The sequence below is a fragment of the Bos indicus x Bos taurus genome, chromosome 6 (assembly GCF_003369695.1).
Source record: "Bos indicus x Bos taurus breed Angus x Brahman F1 hybrid chromosome 6, Bos_hybrid_MaternalHap_v2.0, whole genome shotgun sequence".
In the NCBI taxonomy this organism is placed as follows: domain Eukaryota; kingdom Metazoa; phylum Chordata; class Mammalia; order Artiodactyla; family Bovidae; genus Bos; species Bos indicus x Bos taurus.
The window spans coordinates 45,660,269-45,685,302 of record NC_040081.1 but is presented as its reverse complement, the minus strand read 5'-3'; the positions used below and the strand labels follow the sequence as shown (position 1 = coordinate 45,685,302).

General features: G+C 46.5%; 1 pseudogene; it reads left to right on the top strand.

The window, feature by feature from the left end:
• Nucleotides 1-14,699: 14,699 nt before the first annotated feature.
• LOC113894835 lies at nt 14,700-14,776 on the top strand (annotated as a pseudogene).
• Nucleotides 14,777-25,034: the final 10,258 nt, after the last annotated feature.

Here is a 25,034-nt window from a genome sequence, read left to right as displayed (position 1 = left end):
ATGATTTTTCAGGGAGGAGAAGATTATAAAGAGGCAGCTGGAGATGTGGGGGATGATGGATATTTTCATTGTGATTGTAATAACTGTTTAACTGGTGTATACATATATACAAGTTAAAACTTACCAAACTAAACACTAAACTTGGAAAGCTTACTGCATGACAATTATACCACAATAAAGATGTTTTATAGAATTTTTGGTCAATAACCACAAAGTAGCTTTTGATAGGTGTCACTTGCTGAGGAGAAGTCAATAATTTAGTTACAAACAAACAAAAATATGTTTCTCTGGGTTTCCTTTCATTTTTTTCCTTACCCTTAGACCTCGGTTTCTCATTTTTTGGTGGCTACCTTCTCCCTGCTACCTTCTCCAGAATGGCTTTGGTTCAAACAGAGCTGGGTTTTGTTTGTTTGCTTCAGGTATAATTTACAGAGATCAAGTTTACCCTCTTTAGTGTACAGTCTTGTGTGTGTTGACAAACACATATATGCATGTAACCACCACCACAATAAAGACAGAAAGCATTTCCACCCTTCTTCAAATTCCTTGTGCTGCTTAGAAGTCACTCGCCTTTCTTCAGCCTCAGCTCCTGATGGCCACTGATGTATTTCTTTCCTCTATTAGTGTTGCCCTTTCCAGAATGTGGTATGATGGAATTACACAGCATGGAGCCTTTGGAGTCTGCTTCTTCCACTTGGTCAGACCTTCACCCCATCACTGATGACACCGGGGCCCCATCACTCCTTGTTGTGGGCCATCCTGTACACAGTAGGGTGTTTAGCAGCATTCCTGGCCTCCACCCATTAGATGCCAATAGCATCACGCGCGCCCCGCCCCCCAACTGTCATATCAAAAATATCTTCAGATATTGCCAGATGTCCCCTGGTGGTGGGTGGGGAGAGGTCAAAATCATCCCTGGTTGAGAACCACCGATCTAGAATAATGCATTTAGATCACGTGTGTTATTGCATATAAGGTTGACTATAGCCCGACAGGCTTCTCTGTCCATGGGATTTCCCAGGCAGGAATACTGAAGTGGGTTGCCATTTACTCCTCCAGGGGATCTTTTCGACCCAGGGATTGAACCCATATCTCTTGCGGCTCTTGCATTGGCAGGTGGACTCTCTACCACTGAGCCGCCTGGGAAGCCCTTTACTTAAAGAATCGTAACTATTAATACTACCACATATTGTCTGTGCAAAATAGGACCACGCAGAAGGAACTCGAAAGAATGAATGGACACAGGCCCAAACTATGGTTGGAAGCGGCCTCTCTGAGAAGAGGAATGAGACTGTATGGAGACAGAAGTTTCATTTTCTTCTGAAAGCATTTCTTCCTCTAAACAGACACTTGAATTGTGGTAGTCAACTGGTCTCAATCCTAATGAGGAGGTGTTGGCCAAAATATCCACTGCTACTGAACTTCCCAGGACTCAGCCACAGTCAGGAATCAACAACAGGAAAGAGAGCACGACAAGTGACTGTGAAGGGCGCTGCCCTCACCCACAGGCAAGTTGAGCAAATCTATCCATCTCTAGGTGTCTCACATATCAAACAAGGATTATGGCACCAGTAGGACGGTTAGCACTGCAATGAGGAAGTGTTGGGAGGTGAAGAAAGCCAGCAAGTTCCCTCTTCTGTGAGCGGCGGGGCGGCACGGACATCTCACCACACTGGTTTCCACTGTTTGCTTGTTGGCTGGCTCGTGCATGCTTCATGCTGTCTGTCCACTAATGGCCTGCACCTACTTAATTGCGTGTGGCCACACATCTGTGGTGGTGAGTGGCTGTCAATGCACTTAAAGGGTAGGGGAGGGGTTTCGACAGGGAAGTGTTCTCCAAAATTCTGGAGAGGGAACTGGGGAGTGCAAAATGCCCTGGGCTTGGCCAGACACAGTGCCCTGGGGGTCTGTGCTGATTGGATAGGGGCACAGAGGTTTCTGTTTAGAAGAAAAACACTTCTAGGGAAAGCAGGCATGGATTTGGCCTTTCCATTTCCTTCTGGAGAATGCTGTTTATAATAATAACCTTCGCAGGATTGGGCAAAGCTGCATTTGTTGACTGAGTAAGTAAATAAGTGAACACATTTAGTAAACATCTGGCCCAAGGCGAAACTGGGAAACAGATAAAGCTGGTCATGGGTGCTTCCAGATTCTATGTTCAACTCTTTTCTTGCTTTTTAATAAGTTCAACAAATATTGAATGAGCAACTCCTAGGCTCCAGGCCCTGTGCTGTGGGGTAAGAGGGCAGAAGTGTATATGTTTAAAGCCATCCTTACAATTTTATTTGTCAATCATACCTTGGTGACGCTGGAAGAAACGGAGTGCTGGAATGATAAAACACAGCCTTTACCCTCAAGTAGCTCACCATTGTGTCCTGCGACAGATGGAGACAGCTGGGGACAGCTGGGTCTCTGTAGGATGAGTGAACAATAGAGGCATGGAGGCAGCCACCATCATGCTTGCTTTGTCATGCCACATGGGCGAGACTTTTAGTTCTCAGACGCTAGATCCCAGATGAATTCATGCAACACCTAGTATATGTAGGACACTGTTCTTTAACTGGGTAGATAGCAATGGACTGAAAAAGGATAAAAATAAAATCTCTGTTCTTGGGGGTCTTGTGGGGTGAGGCCCACAATACAAAAATAATTAGGCAAATTATACAGTAGATCGTATAGAGAAATACAAGGCAAGCAAGAGAAACAGGGGACAGGGCTGCACTTTCATGGGGTAGTCAGGGAAGGACTCATATTTGAACAAACACCAGAAAGAGCTGAAAGGTCAGTTATCTCTGGAAGGAACATGGCAAGCAGAGAAATTAGCAACTTCAAAGATCCTGGGGTAGAGGTGCAGCATTTGAGGGATCATGGACAGTAGGGCCAGGCTAAGTGTAGAGCAAGCTGAGAGGAAAGCAGGAGGCAAGGTCCAGCTGGGAGGCCAGATGTGCAGAACTTGGCAGGTTATGGGGAACACTTCAGTTTTTAATCTATGTGTGATGGTATATGCTATCGTCTGAATATTTGTGTCCACCCCTGCATCCTCCCATCTCCCGCCCCTGCCACCAAGCTATTCAGATCCATATTAATGCTAAGACTCTACGGGGTTGGCCTGCCGGGGCAGTGAGTCTCATGTTGGCATCACCCAAACTCTCAGCTAAAATGCATCTTTGTGTGCACATGGAAAATTCCTTTCCCAAGGCGATGCCCAGTGCCAAAGTTTGTGTTCTCAACCACAACGCTAAATGACCTCCAGATCCCTGGTCTCTATCACCTCCAAGGTTAACCTTCCCATACAGCCATCTTACAACAATAGCAGTCCTGGGAAAACAAGAGAGGAGCATGAAATAGCCCAGTGGGTATCATGATTTTCAGATACCCCATAAACTCAGTCTTAGGACCACTCAGCATGAGATGGCACTCTTTGGTCCTCAAAGGTATACTAGAAACCTTGGAAATAAATAACCACTTGTTCAAATCTCTTAGGGAAAATTAAAAATGGTGCCAAGACAAGAAATAAAGGGTCATTTATATATATATTGAGAGGCAACATGGTAAGAGAAGGGCATGGGCTTTGGTGTCAGATAAACATGACTTACCATCCTGACCTTACTGCTTATTTTCTGTGCAAGCTGAGGCCAAAGACAAAAGCTCCGTGCACCTCAATTTTCTCACTTGGAGATGAAATTAGGACCTACTTGCAGGGTTGCCGCAGGAGAGATGTAATTAAGTACAGAGTATGTGACACATTCAGTTTGGTTCAGTTCAGTTCAGTTGCTCAGTCGTGTCCAACTCTTTGCGACCCCATGAATCGCAGCACGCCAGGCCTCCCTGTCCATCACCAACTCCCGGAGTTCACTCAGACTCACGTCCATCGAGCCAGTGATGCCATCCAGCCATCTCATCCTCTGTCGTCCCCTTTTCCTCCTGCCCCCAATCCCTCCCAGCATCAGATTCTTTTCCAATGAGTCAACTCTTCGCATGAGGTGGCCAAAGTACTGGAGTTTCAGCTTTAGCATCATTCCTTCCAAAGAAATCCCAGGGCTGAGCTCCTTCAGAATGGACTGGTTGGTAACGGTGCTTAATAAAGAAAAATTTCACTATTCCTCGAGCACTCTTGTAAAAGCTGGGGTCATACAAAGTGAGCACATGGTTGTGCATGTGTGCACATGTGTGTACATGTGTGTACATGTGTGTGTGCACGTGTGGTCCCAGCTCAAAGCTCTTCAGATTCACCCATGTATGACTGGCTGTGCCTGGTAAAGACATGGGTGAACGTCCAGGAGCAGATCTGTGAAAGGATATTTGGGTAGAAAGAGACTATGGGGACAGTTTGGTCAGATGTTCCTAGGTGGGGCCAGGGGGAGTCAGCCTTGGACAGTGTTGCCTGACCTGGTCCCAGAGATGTGAGTTTGAGGAGGGGCTGCAGGAAGATGATGGTTGAGTTACTTTTATGAGATTCTAAGGCTCCCTGGTGTTGCTCACCCCCAGGGTGCATCACTGACACCTATTTGGCTCTCTCTTACTCCATCATGTGTATAACCAATTCCATTTGTTGTGGAAACTAAAGGTGGTGTGTCTGTCTTCCTGCTTAGATTCTGTAGTTACACCGCCATCTTTGCCGGAGACTGGGATAGCCTAAGGAATCTCAGGTTGTATGTACTTGAATATATATGTAAATATGGAGGAAGAGGATGTAAGAAAATTTCATGAGATGCTAAAAATGACCCTCACTTGAGTTATTCGATTCTTACTAACAGTCCAAGCATCTCCCTACACCAACATCCCCAGGAAATGGCATGCTTGTTCCAAAAACCCAGCAAGATCCTTCTGTGATCGTTCTTTCCTCAGCTTGAGCTCATCTGGACTCTGACTCGCATGGTTTGCATCCCACTGAGGTTAGGGTATCCGATTCCATTTCAGATTTACTTCCTTCTTGTGGGTAGACAGTTACAGTAATGGCTCCCAACAGAGCCAGGGCTCCCTCCCTCTATCCACACCCTGGTGTCGTCCCCTCCCACATGGACTCAGAGCTTGGCCACGCGACTTGCCTTTGCTAATGGGACAGCAAATGTAACACAGAGACTGGAAAATGGTTGTGAATTGTCTTTCCCTCTCTCCGACCGCTTTTGGAACCATGTAAAGAAGCAGAGGCTGGTTTCTGGAGACACACAGTCCAGCCAACAACCAGCCTCCTTGCCTAGAAAAGTGAGTAAAGCCACCCAACCCCATTTTGAGATGCCAAACAACTGCAGTCAGATAACCCTAGGTGAAATGAACAGAAGAACCACTCCGATGAGCCCAACCAAACTGCTGACTGCCCCCACCCCGAACCATGAGTGCATAAAATGGTGTTTGTTTTCAGCCACTGTGTTTGGGGGTAGAATGTTATGCAGCAGAGGCTAACACACACAGTTTTCTCTCTACCTTTTATCCTTTTCTACCAGGTGGCTTAGATGGTAAAGAATCTGGCTGCAGTGTGGGAGACCTGGGTTCGATCCCTGGGTCTGGAAGACCCCCTGGAGGAGGGCATGGCAACCCACTTGCCTGGAGAATTCCATGAACAGAGGCTACAGTCCATGGTATCTCAAAGAGTTGGACACAACCGAGCAACTAACATTTTCACGTCTTTTACCAGCTTGCAATTGCGTTCACCCTGTTAACCATTCCTTCCGCAGGACACTGACCTCTGCCCCTCACAGGCACCTCAGCTGTTTCCTCACCAAGGGGAAATTTGTGCTGTGCCCAGAAGCATGGGTTCCATCAACAAAGTTCCAATAGCTGTCCCTGTACGGCTTCCCCTGAAGAGTTAAGCTCTGACTTCATTGCATGCAAAGTTTCCCTTTTTTTTTTTTTTTTGGAAAAAAATGTGGTTTTGCTTCCAAATGATGTTCCAAATGTCTCTGGCTCACCAAGAAGTAATCCCTCAGCTGGAAAACACAGCAACGCTGCTATTTTAGTATGGCATCAGGCCTCTGGCTTCTTGATTCTGCCAGGGCTGCCGATGCTTCTTGATGGAAAACTAAATCAACGGCCTAAGATACAGAGACTTGTCCCAAAGGGATATTTCAGAAAGGAGAGGCCCTCTGTTTTCTTTCCATTTCTGCTTCTTTCTATCCAAGTCCTCCCTCCTCCAGCTAAAGAGGGGTCTTCTTCCTCGGGGGCAACTGAACTTCTAACCTGCTTAAGTGGAGGCCCATCTGTTGTCCCTGACCCTTTGGCTTCTCCCCACACTCGTTCTAATTGTTCTCTGATGAAGGGTGAACGTAAGCCTATGTAACACTCCAAAAATGCATGGCTGGCCGACCAAACATTAACAAGAGAGACAGCTATGAGAAAACAATATGCCTGTTTGCTCAACCTCCCTTTCTGCAGGCAGACTACTTCTGGAAACTTTCCCATCTCCAAGGGAAGAGGTGCTTTGCTAATCCTGCTAAGTGTCAAAATGGATGGCGTTTGAACAGCTTTCTCCAGCTAGCTGTCCCTTGGTGGAAACTCCTGTGAATGCTGTGCAGAAAGTGTCTCCCCTGAACCCAGTAAAGGCAGCAGTTTAAGGAGGGGTCACATCTTATGAAAATAGTTGCCTTTTCTAAAGCCCTGCTCTTCTCTGAAAGAGATTAGCTGGGCAAAGGTCACTGGGAGAAGCAGTGGCTCAGAGGCCACCTCAGGTACTGAGGATGACTCACAGACCACAGAGAAAGGGACTGGGGCTTGGAGTGAGACCAGCAGGATGGGGCCCAGCCTAGTGGTCCAAATGTCAGCCGTGACCACCTCTCGGGAAATGCACATGGGATCCAAGGTTCCTAGGCCTCACTAGTCTGGGTCAGAGAAGGCTCACGGTGACAGTCACGGACCTGGCACTCCTTGCTTTTCTCTCTCTCCACCCAAATTTCTAGGAGCACTCTCTTCTGTTTCACATCCTCAGGGAAGCCTCCCTCCCTCCCACCAAGATCATTCCTGAAACTTGCTTATCCATCTCTCCCTCATTTGTGCCCCTACTTTGTCCTGGAACTTCCCCATAGAGAACTTCTACCCACTTGATTATGTTTACTTGTTTTCAGAGTTCACTCAGGACTCCTGCAGAGAGGGAATGTGTTGTATTTACTCCATATCCCCGGCTGCCAACCCAACATGTGCACTTAGTAGGCACACAGTACTGAGCGGATAAGTGATCCTTCTCATTTCCCATTGAACATGGAGAAGGCGGCATGCCCAAGGTCACCCAGTGGCTGAGTGCCTGAGTATGGATGTGGACCCTGGTTTGTCTTAATCTAAGTCTGTGATATGCCGATACTGCACCTGGCCTCCCCAGTTAGTGATCCCTGCCCATCACACCCCCACACACATACAGACACAGACACACAGAGGTCACAGGAGAGCATGGGCAGATTTACAGGGTGTCAGAGATGAAGCTGATTTAAGGCATCATGGACACCAACTCAATTATTTAACAACTGAGGAAACTGAACTAAAGAAATCAAATTGTTTGTGTGAGTCGATATGCTTTGACCTATTTTAGGTCAAATTAAAAATGAAATTAAAAGACACTTGATCCTTGGAAGAAAAGTTATGACCAAGCTAGACAGCATATTAAAAAGCAGAGACATTACTTTGCCAACAAAGGTCTGTCTAGTCAAAGCAATGGTTTTTCCAGTAGTCATGTATGGATTTGAGAGTTGGACCATAAGGAAAGCTGAGCACTGAAGAATTGATGCTTTTGACCTATGGTGTTGGAGAAGACTCTTGAGAGTCCCTTGGACTGCAAGGAGATCCAACCAGTCCATCCTAAAGGAAATCAGTCCTGAATGTTCATTGGAAGGACTGATGCTGAAGTTGAAATTCCAATACTTTGGCCACCTGATGTGAAGAACTGACTCATTGGAAAAGACCCTGATGCTGGGAAAGATTGAAGACGGGAGGAGAAGGGGACAACAGAGGAGGAGATGGTTGGATGGCATCAACGACTCAATGGACATGAGTTTGAGTAAGCTTTGGGAGTTGGTGATGGACAGGGAGGCCTGGTGTGTTGCAGTCCATGAGGTTGCAAAGAGTTGGACACGACTGAGCGACTGAACTGATCTGAACTGAACTGACCTACTTTAAAATTTGGTCTAGAGCTATTCCTGGTCAATAATCATATTCCATTTAATTTCACCTAGAGCTCCATGGAAGATACATGACTGAGTGATCAATAGTTCCTGCCTTGAGAGAGATATCAGTGTGGTTGGGAGGGAAATACAAACATAGGTATGAATACAGGGCAGGACATGACAGGTTCGAAGTGGTTCAGGCCCTCAAGTTGGGAGAACTCGCATTGACTTGGTAGAGTCCAGAGAGGCTTCACACAGGAAATGGTATTGAGTTGGGCCCTGGAAAAGGGCTAGATGATGGACAGCTAGGGCAGGGGCCCAGCATGCACAATGGCACAGAGAGGGGAAAGTGCATTCTGTGTATAGAGGAACACGTGCTCAGTTGCTAAGCCATGTCCAACTCTGCAACCCCCACGGGCTGTAGCCCACGAGGCTCCTCTGTCCATGGGATTTTCCAAACAAGAATACTGGAGTGGGTTGCTGTTTCCTCTCCCATGAGATCAGAGGAATTGTAAGATGCAAATGGTAAATCTGCCCAAGCTCTGGGCTTTACATACAGCTATAGGATGGTAGGTGAGGCTGTGGGGTGGGGGGACAGGCGGGGCGGGAGTAGACTGGGGCATGCTTCCGGTGATGAGAACAGATAGGAAACTAAAGCGTCTCTACCTGGTGCCCGGAGGAGAGCTGCTGCTGACAGCCCCTTTTGGGGAAGTGAACAGAAAGGACAGAGACCTAGGGGTTTAACAGGACAGTAAGAGCAAACGACCCTGATGCTGGGAAAGATTGAAGGCAGGAGGAGAAGGGAACAACAGAGGATGAGATGGTTGGATGGCATCACCGACTCAACGGACATGGGTTTGAGCAAGCTCCAGGAGTAGGTGATGGACAGGGAAGCCTGGTGTACTGCAGTCCACGGGGTCACAAAAAGTTGGACACAACTGAGCGACTGAACTGAAGAGCAAAAGGAAAGCCAAGTGATTGGGACCCAATGAAAACAGAGTTCTTTAGGCTGCAAGAGAGGGGAAGAGGGATGTCATTTTAAGCCAGTAATACGCTTTTCTCTTCTGTTTCCCACTCTCCCAGATTCACCCTAGATATCCATCTGCCTGTAGGAGAAGGGATGACTGTGTGGGGAGGGGGAGGAACAGGAGGAGGGGCAGAGGAGGTAGGGGTGCGGAGGAAAGTCTGTGTACAGATTCTTACTGATTACAGAAGGAATTCCAGAGAGAGACCCAGCTACTGTTTAGCTTTGGTCATTCAAGATAGGATTATGCAGAAATTCCAGTCTTAGGAGCCAGACCTTTATCTCAAGAAGGGATTTTCCAGATTCTTTTCCCACCTCTCTTAGTACATTAAGAGAAAGTCTACTATATATAAGATAGATAACCAACAAGGACCTACTGTATAGCACAGGGAACTCTACCCAATATTCTGTGATAACTTATATGGGAAAATAATCTGAAAATAAATGAATATATGCATAATTGGAGGAAAAAAAAAGAGAGGAAGCCTGAAGCTTGGACTTCTCTTACATACACAGTAAGAGGCCAACGCCAGTCATTTAGGCCTCATGGCAGTCAGAAAGGAGGAAACAGAAGTATTGGAAAAGCCCACCCTTTCTCTCTACCTGAGTATCTTAAAAAAAAATAGGAGGAAGTAAACAGACCAAGAATAGCTGGGCCATCGGCAGAACTGCCCTGCCCATCCCCACCTCTGGGTCTGCAGAAGGAGGGTGTTGGAGAAGTTAGGGTCACCCTGGGGACTCTGGGAGGAAGTCACTGCCTGTGCTGCCCCTTTAGAATGCAGGGCACAGTCACAGAAAAGAAACTCTGGTTGGAAAGCCTGGGCCAGGCCTGATATTCAGCTTCCCTGGGCTACCCTCAGGCTCACAGGGGTCAGATGCTGAGTTGGAAGCCAGTGGGCCCACGGAGGGGGCCTGCAGTTTGGAGACAAAGGGACCTCCCAGCTAACAGAGTAGCAAGCCCATGACGCTGCAGTTCAACTGAGACCAAGACACGAACCTCACCGGGAGCATTTCCTCCCCTGGAAGAATGGGGCATATTTTGAGTACTGGGGGCCTGGAGGTCGAATATGACTCAGTAAGGAAAAAAAGAATGTCTCCCCAAAGACCAATGGACGGCACACATCCATGGCCTTCATGAGACCCAGGAACTCACTGCCCCTGGTGCCATGGAAAGGGGAGAAAGCCCCTTGCTCCATATGCCTGGGCCTCTAGTTGTGGGCAGACAGGAGGAACAGGGGCTCCTGGAGACACAGAGTGTTTTTCGTCAAGACCAAACATTATCCACAGGGTTTGAAGTATCAGTTCAAAGTCTAACTGGGTTGACATTTAGTTTATCCTCCCCAGCCCACTAACTAGTGGGTGTGGCTCAGAGGAAAAAGACCAGATTAGTTCTAAGCAAAGTAATGCTACTCTGTTTTCCCTTCACATTGGATATGTGGTGTGAGTTATATTTGTGCAACCCGCTACTCTTGAGTCTCAGGACATCAGGGCTAGGCTGGGCTCCCAGGCCTGCGGAGCAGACAGTCAGCCTGCAAGGCTGCCCCCAGGCTGCTCTTACATGCTGGCCTTCCCTGGGGCCTTCCTAGCAGGGCTGCAGGCCACCCCTGGCTCCTCACACATAATGGGGGGGAGGGAGTTGCCTTCTGGAGAGGGGCCCAAGCAAGAGGTGGGGTCTCTGCTCTGTAAGGTGAGAATTAGGAGTAGGGCTGGTCCGAGGTGAGGGGAGGAGGGAGTTATGCACTAGTGGGAGCGAATAAGAAGAAAACAGAAAGAAAGTAAGATGCAGGAAAGAGCCTTAGAAAGATGAGAAATGCCGGCTTGGTAACGGTGGTTGTTGTTTAGTCCCTCAGTTGTGTCTGACTCTTTGCCACCCCATGGACTGCAGCATGCCAGGCTTCCCAGTCCTTCACCGTCCTCCGGAGCTTGCTCAAACTCATGTCCACTGAGTCAGTGATGCCATCTAACCATCTCATCTGACAACGGTGAGAGGACCCAAGGCTGGGCCAGGGTCTTTGCACACGCCTCCACCGTGAGGCCGGAAAGCCGGAGCGCCCTGAGAGCCCAGTGAGGGTGGCGGGCAGGTTAGGAGATGGTATGGAGGCTCCCTAGTCTGAGCTTCCTGGGCAGAGAAGGGCAGGGAGGGAGGCACAGGAGAAGGTGTACACTAGTGACCGTAACTACTGAGCGCTCTGTGCAGATTCAGGAGTACAGCTTCTGGAGGTTGCCCCCAGAGGGCAGAGGCCCAGAAGGGAATGCCCGGGCCCGTGGTCGGGGTTGAGGGGCGCAGCAGTCGCAGCAGGCCGGCTAGGGGGCTGAGGGGGGCCCGGCCTGGTCCGTGGAGCCCGCACCCACCTGTGGGGAGCAGCCGTTCGCCTCCCGCGCCCTCAGGCCCCTGAGAGCGGCTTTCGCGGGGCGCTGCTGCCCCCTTCCGGCTTGCTTGCAGGCCCTGGGCGTCCTGGAGCTGCTTCCCCGCCGGGAACCTGGGGCCGGGGGATCCGGGAGGGATGGAGCGGGGACCGTGGGCCGCTTCCCTCCCGGGTGTCCGACTCCGCTGTTCGCGCTCCGCGCCTCTAACGCATCTGCCTTCAAAATCGTACACTCCGTCCTCCGTCTCGGGCCGCATCCCCGCGTCTGCTCTGGCGGCTCCAATGTCTTGACCCTCACACGGTGGAACTTGGTGATGAGGGTGCCGCCGCGGGCTCAGCCGGGCGTACCAGGCCCGGCTAGTCGTTGAGTCTCTGGTGCTCCCTGAAGATGCTTGTCAAAGCGCCGGCGGCTCCGGTCCTCCCACAGGAGGAGTTCGGGTCACTAGTGTCCGCCTTCTCCTCCGTCCCCTTCCCGCTCTCTCTGCCCTCCTCTGATCGCTGCTCAGACTGGAGATTCTCTGCGCCATCTCCCAGCCCAGCCCTGCCGGGCACTCGGCTTCTCAGCCCCACAGTGGGCCGTTTTCCACGCTCGGGGGGCGTGCGGCAAAGACCCTGGCCCAGCCTTGGATCCTCTCAGTGACATCGAGCCCGCACCTCTCATTTTCCTAAGGCTCCTTCTAGCACCTTACTTTCCTTACATCTTCTCTTTATTAGTTCCCACTACTGACCACATAACTCTCTCTCTTCACACAATCGGTCTCCTGATCCTTAATTCTCGTTTCCCGCTCCACTATCCACACTCTGCCTGCCAGCCCGATCAGAACCCCGAGTTCTGACTCCCTGATGGCCCTCAGTTAACCTTGGGGCCCCAGTGACCTCTTTGTTGCTCGACCCCAAGCCCACTTCTCAGATTTTATTTGATGGCTCTGCTGCATTTGGCTCTGCTGCCCATCTCAGGTGGCACTAGTGGTAAAGAACCCGCCTGCCAATGCAGGAGATGTAAGAGACGCGGGTTCGATCCCTGGGTCGCGAAGATTCCCTGGAGAAGGAAATGGCAACCCACTCCAGTATTCTAGCCTAGAGAATTCCATGGACTGAGGAGCCTGGCAGACTATAGTCCATAGGGTTGCACAAAGTCGGATATGACTGAAGTAACTTAGAACATGCAGCTGCATTTAAGCCTATTGATACTTCTTTCTGCAAATGTTCTCTCCCTTCAATCTTCTGGGGCACTCCCTCTGCTTTTCCTATGACCTCAAACCTGGTCCGCTTCAGTTTCCTTGATGACTCCATTGTCCACCAGCACTAGCCACAGGGCTCCCTCTTGACCTTCTCTTTTCATTCTACCCACTCACCTGCGGGCTGTGGTCTCATCCGTCTCTACCCCATCTCCATCTGCACCAGTCTGCCTCCAGCTCAGATCCTTGCCTGGCTATATACCCCATTCAGGGGAACACAGGTCATCTCCAGGTGGACGGCCAGAGAGACCACCAGCTCTGCAGATGTGAAACTAGAATCATTGTCTTTCTCCCCAAATTGGTTCTTCCATAGAAGTCTGGGAGACATTTTAAATTCCTTTCTCTCACTCACCTCTCCTACCATCCAACTGGTCTCAGCATTAGGTTGAGTCCATCTTATTCTATGTTATTGCTTAGAATCCATCTTTCACTCCCATGGATTCAGCAACAATTTACTGGTGCCAGGTACTGCTCTAAGCACTGTGCATGCATGTCCTCATTGAATTATCTGAACAATCTCATAGAAATAGGAGAGGACCAAGGCATTGCGAAGTCATTTGCTCAGGGTCATATAGCTAATAAGTAGCAAAGCCCAGAGGGGACCCCAAGTTGTGCTGACAGGAGAGCCATTTTTTTTTTTCTTTGAGCACTGATGTGCAGCCTTATTTCAGGATGCTACCATTCCTTGGAGAGCTTCTCACGTTGACTCTCTTACTAATTTTCCTGACTTCATTCTTTCACCTCCTTAAAGTGTAGCTATCTAAAACTGAATTGCTTCCCCAAACTAAAATTCAGTACTGAGACTCTCCTCAAATTTGTTCAGTTGCACCTGCCACTCTTAAACTACAATTTATACTCTGGAGCCTCCTCCTACCCTTCTAGCCAATTCTTTCTTACTTATCCTTCATAATCTGCAAAGAATTGTCCCTGGGATTTCCAAGAGTGTATCGGGTAATTTATTAGGATTGAATTCAGCTATATGTAACAAATAACCCAATTAATGGCTTAAATGAGATAGTTTTAATTCCTTCCTCTTAAAGAGCTTGGAGTTGACAGTTCAAGTTTGTTATATGGTAGCTCTAGTTTATCACCAACAACCCGGGATTGTTGTGGCTTTATGCTCTACCATTCTTAACATTTGTTTCCAGCTTTAATGCAACCTCATGGCTGCAAGATGGCTGCTGCAGCTCTAGCTATCACAATGATATTTCTAGCAGCAGGAAGGAAGAAGTATCCAAAACCAAAGTGTGTGCCTCCCAGGTGGCTAGACTGTTTTAATAAGCTTTCCCAGAAGTTCTGACCAATGACTTTTGCTTATCCATCTTCGATGTCTTGAAAGAGAAATTGGAGAATCTAGTTTTTTGAGTTGGGTACATTGGAAACCCTAAGGCCCAGTTAGTGAGAAAGAAGAGGAAAATGGGATAGATGGGATAGACAGCTAGATGTCTCTGCCCAGATTTTCTTCCTCCACATTCCCCTGGCATTCCTGCTTGCATTTGCTATCACTCTTTCCACATTTCAATGTAAATATCTGCCTATTGATTTGCTTCTCATAACAGTCTGAACACTCAGTTCAGAGGATGGCATCTTGCATACAGCAGATGCTCAGTATAGATTTGATGTTGATGACCCTGGATATTTAAAGAGGTCATAGAACCCTAGAATACAGACCCAGTTTTGAAGTTCATCACTGTACCATAGTCATATAAGAGAATAACCTCATTCTTAGGAAATGCATGTTGGAGTATTTAAGGATGAAGATTGTGCTGTCTGTAATATACTCTTAAATGACTCAGCAATAATAATATGTACTGTAGTGTGTATATACAATGTATTGACTAATAGGTAGATGATAGAGAAAACAAATTGGCAAAATTTCAACAAATGACAAATCCTACTGGAGACTTATGGGAGTTCTTTATTCTATTCTTGTAAATTTTCTATAGAATTCTTTTTATAAAAATGAGAAGTTGAAAGGGTCACAAAGACTATATTATCAGGGATCATTTCTACAATTTATTACTAGAGAAGTTTCTTTCAACATGTGGAGCACCACCCAGTATCATCTTGCAAATTAAAAAAAAAAAAAAGAGGAAAACAGAACTCCGAAATTTGAGACCATATAAAAAGAGAACCTTGTAAATTGTTTAGTCTGTTCTCCCAGAAAGGTGACAGTCCTTTCCTGAGTCCCTGGGTCTTCCTCAGCTGTAATAAGAGTTAATTAACTTCTTGTAGTCCCTTCCTGAAATCCCTTCTCCGCAGAGCTTTGGACCTGCTATTCCCTCCGCCTAGAATGTTCCTTCTTCCCCTTGCTGCCTAATACCTTCTGTTCATCCTTCAGGCCTCTGGTCAGGTACCACTTCCTCAGAGAAGCCTTCCCTGACTCTCCTGATTGTGTCAGATTTCCTTGTTACAGGCTTCCTGACAACACGTATTTCTCTGCATCTGCTCAGCACAGTTGTACATTTGTATTGGTTTCATCAATGCCTGTCTCCTCTGCTCCCGTGACCATTAGTGACAGGTCACTATCACAGGTGCACGCTCACTGTGCACCAGGCTACCTTCTAAACACTTATATAGAGTTAATGTCCACTGCAAGTCCCAAATCCACATGGCCAGGTCGATCAGATCCCTCTCCCATGCTTGTGACTTATATTTCATGCTGCAAATTTGTGACGTTTGCTTAGATGATACACAGGCATCTAAAACTTTGCACTTTCAGGGCTTCTCCTTCGTCTCCTCTTCTGTTTCTATTTCAAGAAACAGCAAAGAAAAGAAAAACAAAAAAAGAAAGAGCAGTACCATCCACCCAGCTGCTCCCAGTCCCTCCTAAAACACACACACACACAGCCCTACTGGGCACGTCTTAGATTCCCTTTCTCCTGCTCTTAAAGCTGTGCTATCACCAAGTTCTGTTCCTTTACCTCTAAAGTGTCTTCTCTCCTCTGCTCTGATTCCTATTATTCAAATTGCCGTTTATCATCTCCGTAGTGGAATTCCATCAGAACTTTCTGTCTTTTTTATTTACCCCACAGCTGAAATCCATTCTCCACACTGCAGCTACAATTATCTTCTAAGTCATCATGTTCACCATGCCACTCTCTTGCTGAAAAATCAGCCTGTGACTTGGTGAGCTAAACTAACTTGGAAACCCTCATATATACATAGTTCAGTTCAGTTCAGTTGCTAAGTCATGTCCAACTCTTTGCAACCCCATGAATTGCAGCCTCCCTGTCCATCACCAACTCCTGGAGTTCACTCAAACTCATGTCCATCGAGTTGGTGATGCCATCTAGCCATCTCATCCTCTGTCGCCCCCTTGTCCTCCTGCCCCCAATCCCTCCCAGGATCAGAGTCTTTTCCAATGAGTCAACTCTTCACATGTGGTGGCCAAAGTATTGGAGTTTCAGCTGCAGCATCAGTCCTTTCAAAGGACACCCAGGACTGATCTCCTTTAGAATGGACTGGTTGGATCTCCTTGCAGTACAAGGGACTCTCAAGAGTCTTCTCCAACACCACAGTTCAAAAGCATCAATTCTTCGGCGCTCAGCTTTCTTCACAGTCCAACTCTCACATCCATACATGACTACTGGAAAAACCATAGCCTTGACTAGACGGACCTTTGTTGGCAAAGTAACGTCTCTGCTTTTTAATATGCTATCTAGGTTGGTGATAACTTTCCTTCCAAGGAGTAAGCATCTTTTAATTTCATGGCTGCAATCACCATCTGCAGTGATTTTGGAGCCCCCCAAAATAAAGTCTGACACTGTTTCCACTGTTTGCCCATCTATTTCCTATATATATATATAAACCTAGAAATTTAAATACATAACTGAGTTCATAGGAAAGAAAGATGAATGCTCTCCTATCAAAAACAAAAAGAAACACTGAAAACCAGGGTGGCTAGCCCATGAGTTGATGCCATGGCAGTCCTGGGAGTGATCATTAGACCTTGAATGGAACCTAGTGGTGAGGGGCTGTATTTTATCAAGAGATGCAACAGAGTGAAACTTTGACCTCCATATTTGGCTAATATCTGCTCCTCAGCTCTGGCTTTAGCTTTGGCTTTTGGAAAGTCAAATGTTCAAATATCTGCCTCATCCTTGAACTTGTGCATCATCAGTAACCATGTGATTGTATCCAACCATTTACTCACTGATTTCACCAGTTTTCCCACTTATGTCCTTTCTATTTTCCAGGATCCAATCCAGGATACCATACTCCATTTAGATTTACTCTATTTTTAGTTACATATTCTTTAATCACCTCTTCTGTGATGATTTCATGTTATCATTTTCTATAGATAGACTAGAAAGATAATACATTTTCCTCTCTAACATGATTAATCAAATTTGTTTTCTATTATTGATAGTTTAAATTTTTTCTTTTAGCTTTACAACTCTTTTTGGTAGTGTCACATAAACATTTAAGATTGTGGTCAACTTTGGGAAAACCACTACAAAATTTCTTTCACATATAAGTTGTAAATATATACTATGTAATTGTATACATTGTAGTCTCAAATATCTTTATAATGGAAAAAAACTTCTATGTTGATTAGATACTGAATAAGAATGAATCCTCCATTTATAGTTTTACATTTCTGATATTATAAGAATTTGCTACAGGCTGGAACATTATATATATAACTATACATCTTAAACCTTGTTTCTCAACCATCCACATATTTTTAGTGCCAGGCATTGTAGGGTTTTTTACATCTCCATCCAACCTCTGACACTGTGTGCCAGGCAAGGCAGCATGTGGATGGTAGGAGTGTTTTTGGAAGCTATTCCAAAATCTGTACACCCGGCAATAACTAAATTACACATGGAAATGACTGCAAACCACCTAATATATCCATGAAACCCAAAATAAATGTAGGCCAACTCATCTTCCTCCTACTCAAACCCCAAAAGGCCCATGGTCATTCCAATGCCACCACCATGAGAAGAAGTTAGAAAAAAATTATAGTTAATTAATAAAAACTGTTATTTTTCTGGATTTTATACTGTTTGTTTTAGGTGTCAGCTTTTAAAACTGTGTTGAGATTTCTTTTCTCATTGTCAATATTTACTTTCATTCTTAGTCTTGTTTTTATAGCTGTGTTGTTTCTTTTAAAGAAGACTCCAAACTGCATAAGCTTTAGGCCCCAAGAAAACTGGATCCACCCTTGACTGAGCGAGTTCACCGGTCATACTCGTTAGGGGAGAGCTACTAAAAGACATTCTTCAAGAAGAAGGGAACTGAACTCAGAAGGAAGAGGTAGGATTCGAGAGGCAATGAAACAATTAAGTAAATGTTAATTGAGTAATAACAACAACAATAGTACTAAGCCGTTCCTCGTTGGAGAAGGTGATGGCACCCCACTCCAGTACTCTTGCCTGGAAAACCCCATGGGCGGAGGAGCCTGGTAGGCTGCAGTCCATGCGGTTGCTAAGAGTTAGACACGACTGAGCGACTTCACTTTCCCTTTTCACTTTCATGCATTGGAGAAGGAAATGGCAACCCACTCCAGTGTTCTTGCCTGGAGAATCCCAGGGACGGGGGAGCCTGGTGGGCTGCTGTCTATGGGGTCGCACAGAGTCGGACACGACCGAAGCGACTTAGCAGCAGCAGCAGCATTGCTTCAGTATACAACATAAGTGCTGTGAGGTGGCTGCCAAGGTCCCATAAGATAGAGTCTTGTTCTTTTTTTCAGGCATCATTCCCACTCACCACTGACTAGAGAATAGTCTCGACTCTGTACCGCCCTGGGACCTCTAGGCATTCTCACATTCTGTTCCTTCTCCCTGTAATACTGTTCCCCTCCCTTCTTAAGGAAGGGTCGCCTGAGCCTACCAGCCTCGAGGAGGGGCCCCTCTGGCCTGCTGCCACTCTCTCCTACATTGACTGCTTGCTTGTCTGTGTCCCCTGCTAGACTGGGTCCCCCGAGGCAGAGCCAGAGCCTGGTTTGCCCTCTGCTGAACCCCAGCCGCAAGCAGAGCCAGGTGGGCCAGCTCTAAATATCTGCTAAGAAAATGGATAAACAGCAAACTGCGAGTGAAACCAAACCTTCTGCTTCTCAGCCCTTGTCCTTTCAACTACTGTTAACAGGTATTCCTAGTAGCCCACTTTCCTGCCTTAGTAAACACAGTTGAATGAGAACAGTCCCATCTCATTCTGATGACTGTGTCCTTCCTCATCACCTGAGGGTACAGCAGATGCTGTAACAACAGATGGGGCCCCTTCCATATCCTCTCAGCCTACCCCGGAAGTGGCCTGCAGAGCACTCCATGCTGGCCTGGGGCTCCATGTCTCTCTCCGCCTAAGGACATCCTCTAGCTGTGTGTGTGGAAGCGCACACCAAGAGCAGAACCAGCCAACAAGGACCGCTTCATCAGTTCGACAATCGGAGTCCTGTTCCACAGTCTCTCCCAGGGTGCCCTGCAGGACTGACCTCCAGCTGCCGAGAGTCTCCTCTCCTCTCCCTCACGTGCTCACCTCCCTGCTAAACTGCTGCCTGCATACCTTCTAAGACCCTGGTTCCAGCACCACCTGCTGTGGCCCAGCAGAGAAGCAGGAGCAGGTGCAGGAGATAGAGCAGAATATGGTTTGGATCTGGGATATAGCTCTAAAAATGTTTGAAAAGAAATTCCTGAAATGTGTGAATTTCAATAGAACAAATGTTTCTCCTAAAGGCTTGGGGAAGTTTCAAACTTCAAACACTGAAGGAGGAGAGTCTTAGAAGCAGAAGAGTTTATAGACCCATTGACAGGGAGCGTGCATGCTCAGTCACTCAGTCGTTCAGTCATGTCTGACTCTTTTGTGACCCCATGGACTGTAGCCCTCCAGGCTCCTCTGTCCATGGGATTCTCCAGGCAAGAATACTGGAGTGGTTTGCTATTTCCTACTCCAGAGGATGTTCCCAACCCAGGGATTGAACTTGCATCTTCTGCATCGGCAGACAGATTCTTTACCACTGAGCCACCTGGGAAGCCCTATTCAGAGGGAGAGGAGCATTGAAAAAGCAAATCTTAGTTAACAGAAATTTCATTACAGTGACTCAGGATAAAGTGCTTCTCTGGCCAGCACGTTGGCTGGTCTCCTCCATTTTAGCATGGACAAATTGAGCAGGGGAGGCTCACTGTCAGATTCTTAGGCTGGGACCCAGCTTCCAAGGAATTTAGGAAACCTGCTCCTGCCACCTTCATAAACTCTAAGTATTTGAAAACAACCAGGACCACTAGGGCTGTCTCTGTCCTCTGACTCATCCCACGGAGGCAGGGCTCCTGGAAAGAAGCCTCAAGAAGGGACCCTGGAGTGGTCCTCGCCATTGCCTGCTTATATCTTGCTCCTCCAGGAGGGGAAAGGCTACTGCCTGGAGCTTCCCAAGTCTCTTCCCAATGCCCTGGGCTCCGGGTCAACTGGCCAGGAGTCAGCCATCCCTGGGAGTCACTCCTCTTAGATAGAAAAGCCCAACCAGGTGTTTGGCAGCTTCCCAGATTGTAAATATCTCTCCATTTCCCCGGAGGTGGCAGACTCCAACCTGCGACAATGAAAGTGGAAAGTCTTAAAAGCTGAGCGGTTTTTAGACAGATACAGAGAGTCTGGAAGGAAAAATCCATCTCTGGGTCTAGTTATCTGGAAAGAAGGAGGCAGACTCATGAAGAGGTTTCCAGAGAGGACTAAGTGTGCAGATGGTAAAACCATCAGTGGAGGCTGCGCCCAGGATCTGCACAATGGGTGCCCTGTATGCCGTTTGGGGACTTCTGTGTTTAAATGTTTGTGATCCCTGTCCCCCCTGCAACCTCAGGCTGGGGTCTGCTAAGAAAAACAACCTGGCTCGCAACGGCATTCTTCCAGCTCCACTTGAAAGTTTAAAAAACCCTTGGATAGGAAAATAACCTCAGGGAGCCAAGGCTTTCTGCAGTTGGCGAAGCCCTGGACCCAAAATACACATAAGAACACTTCGCTTTGAAAGGCCTGCAGTATTCCTATCTGAGTCATCTGAAAACAAATAAAAAGAGACCTAAACAAACAAACCTAATTGTGCACAGAAACACGGCCAGGTTTCCAGCCTGGCTCCCCCTCTGTTTTCATTAGTCAGAAGCCAATATATGCAGCTTTCCTGGTATCCAGAACAAGCAAAATATTAAAAACAAATTGCCGAGGTTTCTCCCCTTCCCTCATGGTGCAGCGCTCAGGCCAAGTTCCTGACTTCTCTCTGCCTTGGTTTCTGAACCTCTTTCCGTCAGTCTTGATGGACAGCTGCCTGCTTACCAGGCTGCCTGTTGTCGACCAGCAACCCTGATTGACGGTGACATTCATAAATGTCAGCCATTATTGGACACTCGGATGAAATTTAGAGAGACATCCAGGTCTTGAGACATTATCGTTTTTACTAAAAGTCAAAGCAACTGGTTTGAAAAGCAAGCCTGCCAACCCAGATTCACTTAGGACAAACCTATCCATTGCTCTTGCCTGCACCCTACCCCTTGCCTTCCTTTTCCCCTCTTCTACTTTTCACCACTGAGTGGGCATTCCATTGTAATGGATATCTCTTGGTTTTGCCCAGTCATTTTCCTTTCTGGTAATACCACCCATTTTCTCTTTGGAGAATCAGTGCTCCCCGAAATTTTAGTCCCTGTAGTTTTGCGGGGGTGGGGGGGGTGCTTTCCTCACTGACCTTGCTTCAGGAGTTTGTGATCAGGGTCTGGCCAATCAGTGTCACCAAAATTCATGTGGGGATGGATACATCCCGTTAGGCTGTTGAGACAGAGGCTGGAACTTTTGCAAAGACTACTGGGAAAGAAGCACACTTATTTCTCCAGCATTTTTAAACTGGCAGAATTAAGTCTAAAGCTGCTGGTGGTCACAATGACACCATGTGGGAAGAACTTGTCTGACCAGAAAAGCAGAGCTGAGTGATTGAGAGGGAAAAGAACTTGCACAACATCATTTGAGCACCTGGATCCAGCTATGACTGAAGACTAATCTACTATGGACTTTTCTGTTATATGAACAACCTCATTTTCAATTGGGCTGTTACATCTTGCAACTGAAAGAAACCTAAAACACACATGTGCACACACACCTCTTTCAAAAAGCTGTGTGAAATTAAAATTTTGCATCTTCCAAGTGGACTGTTACCCTCATCTTTTTGTTTCAGGAGGCAACATTCTTAAGAGGAAGATCTGTTCCCCATGAATTTCAGTTTCAGCTAAATGTGGCAGAGAAGTCTAAGAGACAATTTACTTTAGCCCTGAGTCCTATGAGAAAAATTGCCTTCATCTCTCAGTGTAGTAAAAGATGAATGAATTCTTTCACCTAACTCATTTTTGACACAAAGAATCAAATAATGTAGCAAATACTAAGGAATTTCTTTGCAGTCCTTGGCTTGTTCTGATGACCAATTCCAAGCATCTTATTCTGTGAGGCCACAGAGACATCTAAGTGCCACGATTAGTCTAGATCCAAAGCATGTGAAAAACAACAATAAATCCCTGCCAAACAAAACCCAAAGTAACCAATGATACATAGACAATTTGCGGGTAGCAATTGAAAGTATAGGACCAATAAGCTTTTTCCATGTTTCTTGTGACATGAATAGGGGGAACTTGGGCCTCTTACCCCATCTTGATAACTATCCAGAAAAGAAAGTCATGTTAACTCCTTTAGTCTAAATCTCCAATTAAGAGTGAATATCAGGATGGGGTAGGGGATAGTATAAAGGGATATAACCTGGATTTGTGGAATTGGGCTAAGTGATCAGAAGAATGAACACATTTTGAAATGATTAGTTTTGAAATTACTAGCTATCCCTCTTGAAGGAATTTCATCAGAGTTTGGTTCAAATGTCGCATGCTCAAGGAAGCCTTCCTTCATGTTTTCGTTAGAAAGTATCACTCCTTCCTTTTGCTCTTGCACAAAATTCAAAATATTTGATATTAGAAATAATTGTAATAAGATGGAGAAAATTTTTCCTCACAGAAGTGTCCTTGGGGAGATCATCAGAATAAATAATTCGGTAAGTTTTTTTGGGATGAGGAAAAGGATAAGATCTCAAAGTGCATTGTTGAGAAGCCTAAGATGGTTCCTACCCTGACTTCTAAGCTGGGTGGGTTTAATTTGCAAATAGAGGAAGAGAAAATATTTTGATGTAGGGTAGTTGAAAGAGAGCTGGTAACTTTGCATTTCAAAGAGGTGGTAGAGAATTTGGGAATTGGGGATAGTTGCTGGTGAGGCTGGGGGCTGCTCCAGGAAAGGTTTTGGGCCATGGGGGGATAAAACCCTCCTGGAGGTGAGCAACAGAAGAGGAGCTTTGATGAACAGAAACATCCAGATGGGAAGTTTAAGCTGATGACTGATGGGTACCAGATGTCCCTTTTCTTGTTTCCTCAGTGACTGTGTGTGTGCTTTGTCACACAGTCGTGTCCGACTCTGCAACCCCACGTGTTGCAGCCTGCTAGGCTCCTCTATCCATGAGATTTTCCCAGCAAGAATGTTGAAGGGGTTGTCATTTCTTCCTCCAGGAGATCTCCCCAACCCAGGGATCAAACCCACATCTCCTGGGTCTCCTGCATTGACAAGCAGGTGGATTCTTTAACACTGAGCCACCCGGGAAGCCGTTTCCTAGTAAAGCCTCCAGTAAAATCTCCACTGCTCACAAACACATTTGCCTGATGTGGAACTCTGAAGGGGAAGGATTTCTGTGTGCAGGTCGACACAGGCAAAAGCAGAGAAAACACATGCAGACAGACATAAATCTGAAGTTCAAGCTGACTTCTGGATTCCATTTACCTGCATGCCTCTCCCAGTGGATAATAAAGCTCTGGGGGAAGAAGGGGACTGGCATTTGCACCCATTTAAAAAATTTTCACCAAGATGAATTGATGACCTAACCTGTAAGGAGATAACTGCAACAAAAATTATGGCCTGTGTGTCAAAGAAATTGTTGTCATTGACTAAACTCCTGGGGCTCAAAATATATTGTGATCATTATTATTCTGAGTGCATGAGTATTAAGGAAAAGACCAGGGAAGTCCTGGTTGCTGGAACTGGAGTGCCAACGGGACTTTTATTTTATACCTTTTCTTCAAATTATAAACAGGTATAGTAAGGTGAGCTTTATTGGTATTTTCTCCCACACTGATGCTGAACTGGCCTTGTCTAGCCTTGACCAACAGAACATTAGCAAACAGAGGCATGAGAAGTAAAGTGATGCTCTGTCTCCTGAAGCACCAAGAACGCCGTGACTGTCACCATGTGAGCCAGCCTTGGCTAGCTGCTGGATGATGGGGGATGCAGATACCCAACAAGCCACCCCTACCACCCTGGCTGACATCAAGTCAACTGCCAGACATCTGAGGAGGCCATCCTAGGCCATCCAACCCCAGCAAAGCCAGTCCAGACCAGAAGAATGCCCAGCTATCCCGCATAGTTGCCAGAAAGCTTAAATGTTGTGCTTTCAACCACTAAGTTTTGGGGATCATTCATTACCTACTGGAAACTGACTAATAGGCCTTTTTCCCATTTTACTGGTTAGGACATCAGGCTTAGGGAGACTGAGAAAATTGCTTCAAGTCAAACCTCTAGTTAAATGATGGAGCTGGGATTCAAACCTACATCAGTCTTATGTTAGCCTGATCCATGTAGCTCTATAGCCTCTGTTTATCAGAAGGAGCTTAGTTTCAAGCCCAAGATAATAGCCTCCTCTGCAGCACTGGGGTCTGATGGCAGTGCTGACTTGAGACTGAAGTGCTGGGTGTTAAACCTATAATTCCCACCTCCTGTGGTTTTCAAACTAGTCTGCACGTGAGACTCACTGAGAAGTTTTTAAAAATCCTGGTGCCCAGATCAAATAAATCAGACTCTCTGAGGGTTAGAGTCAGAATTTTTAACTCCCTATTAATTCTAAAGCAAAGCCAAGGTTGACAATCAGTGTCTTCAACTGCCCTGAAAAGAAAGAGTGGAGGTTGAATAAAATTGGTGCTATTTAACATAGAAACTTGCCTGGAGAATCCCAGGGACAGGGGAGCCTGGTGAGCTGCCGTCTACGGGGTCGCACAGAGTCAGACACGACTGAAGCGACTTAGCAGCAGCAGCAGCAACACAGAAATGTCTCCAAGGAAGTAAGGTTGGGGCCTCCTGAGAAAGAGAGATCAGGAATAATGGCATAATTGATTCAACAAACATAAAATATGCACCAGACACTGGGTTATTATTCCCTGCCTTCAAGGATTGCAGACATGGCAGTTACATAGATGCGTCATCACAGTCACATGACGACAAATATCATACTTATATTAATATGATCCAGATCAGAGTAGTATCTTTA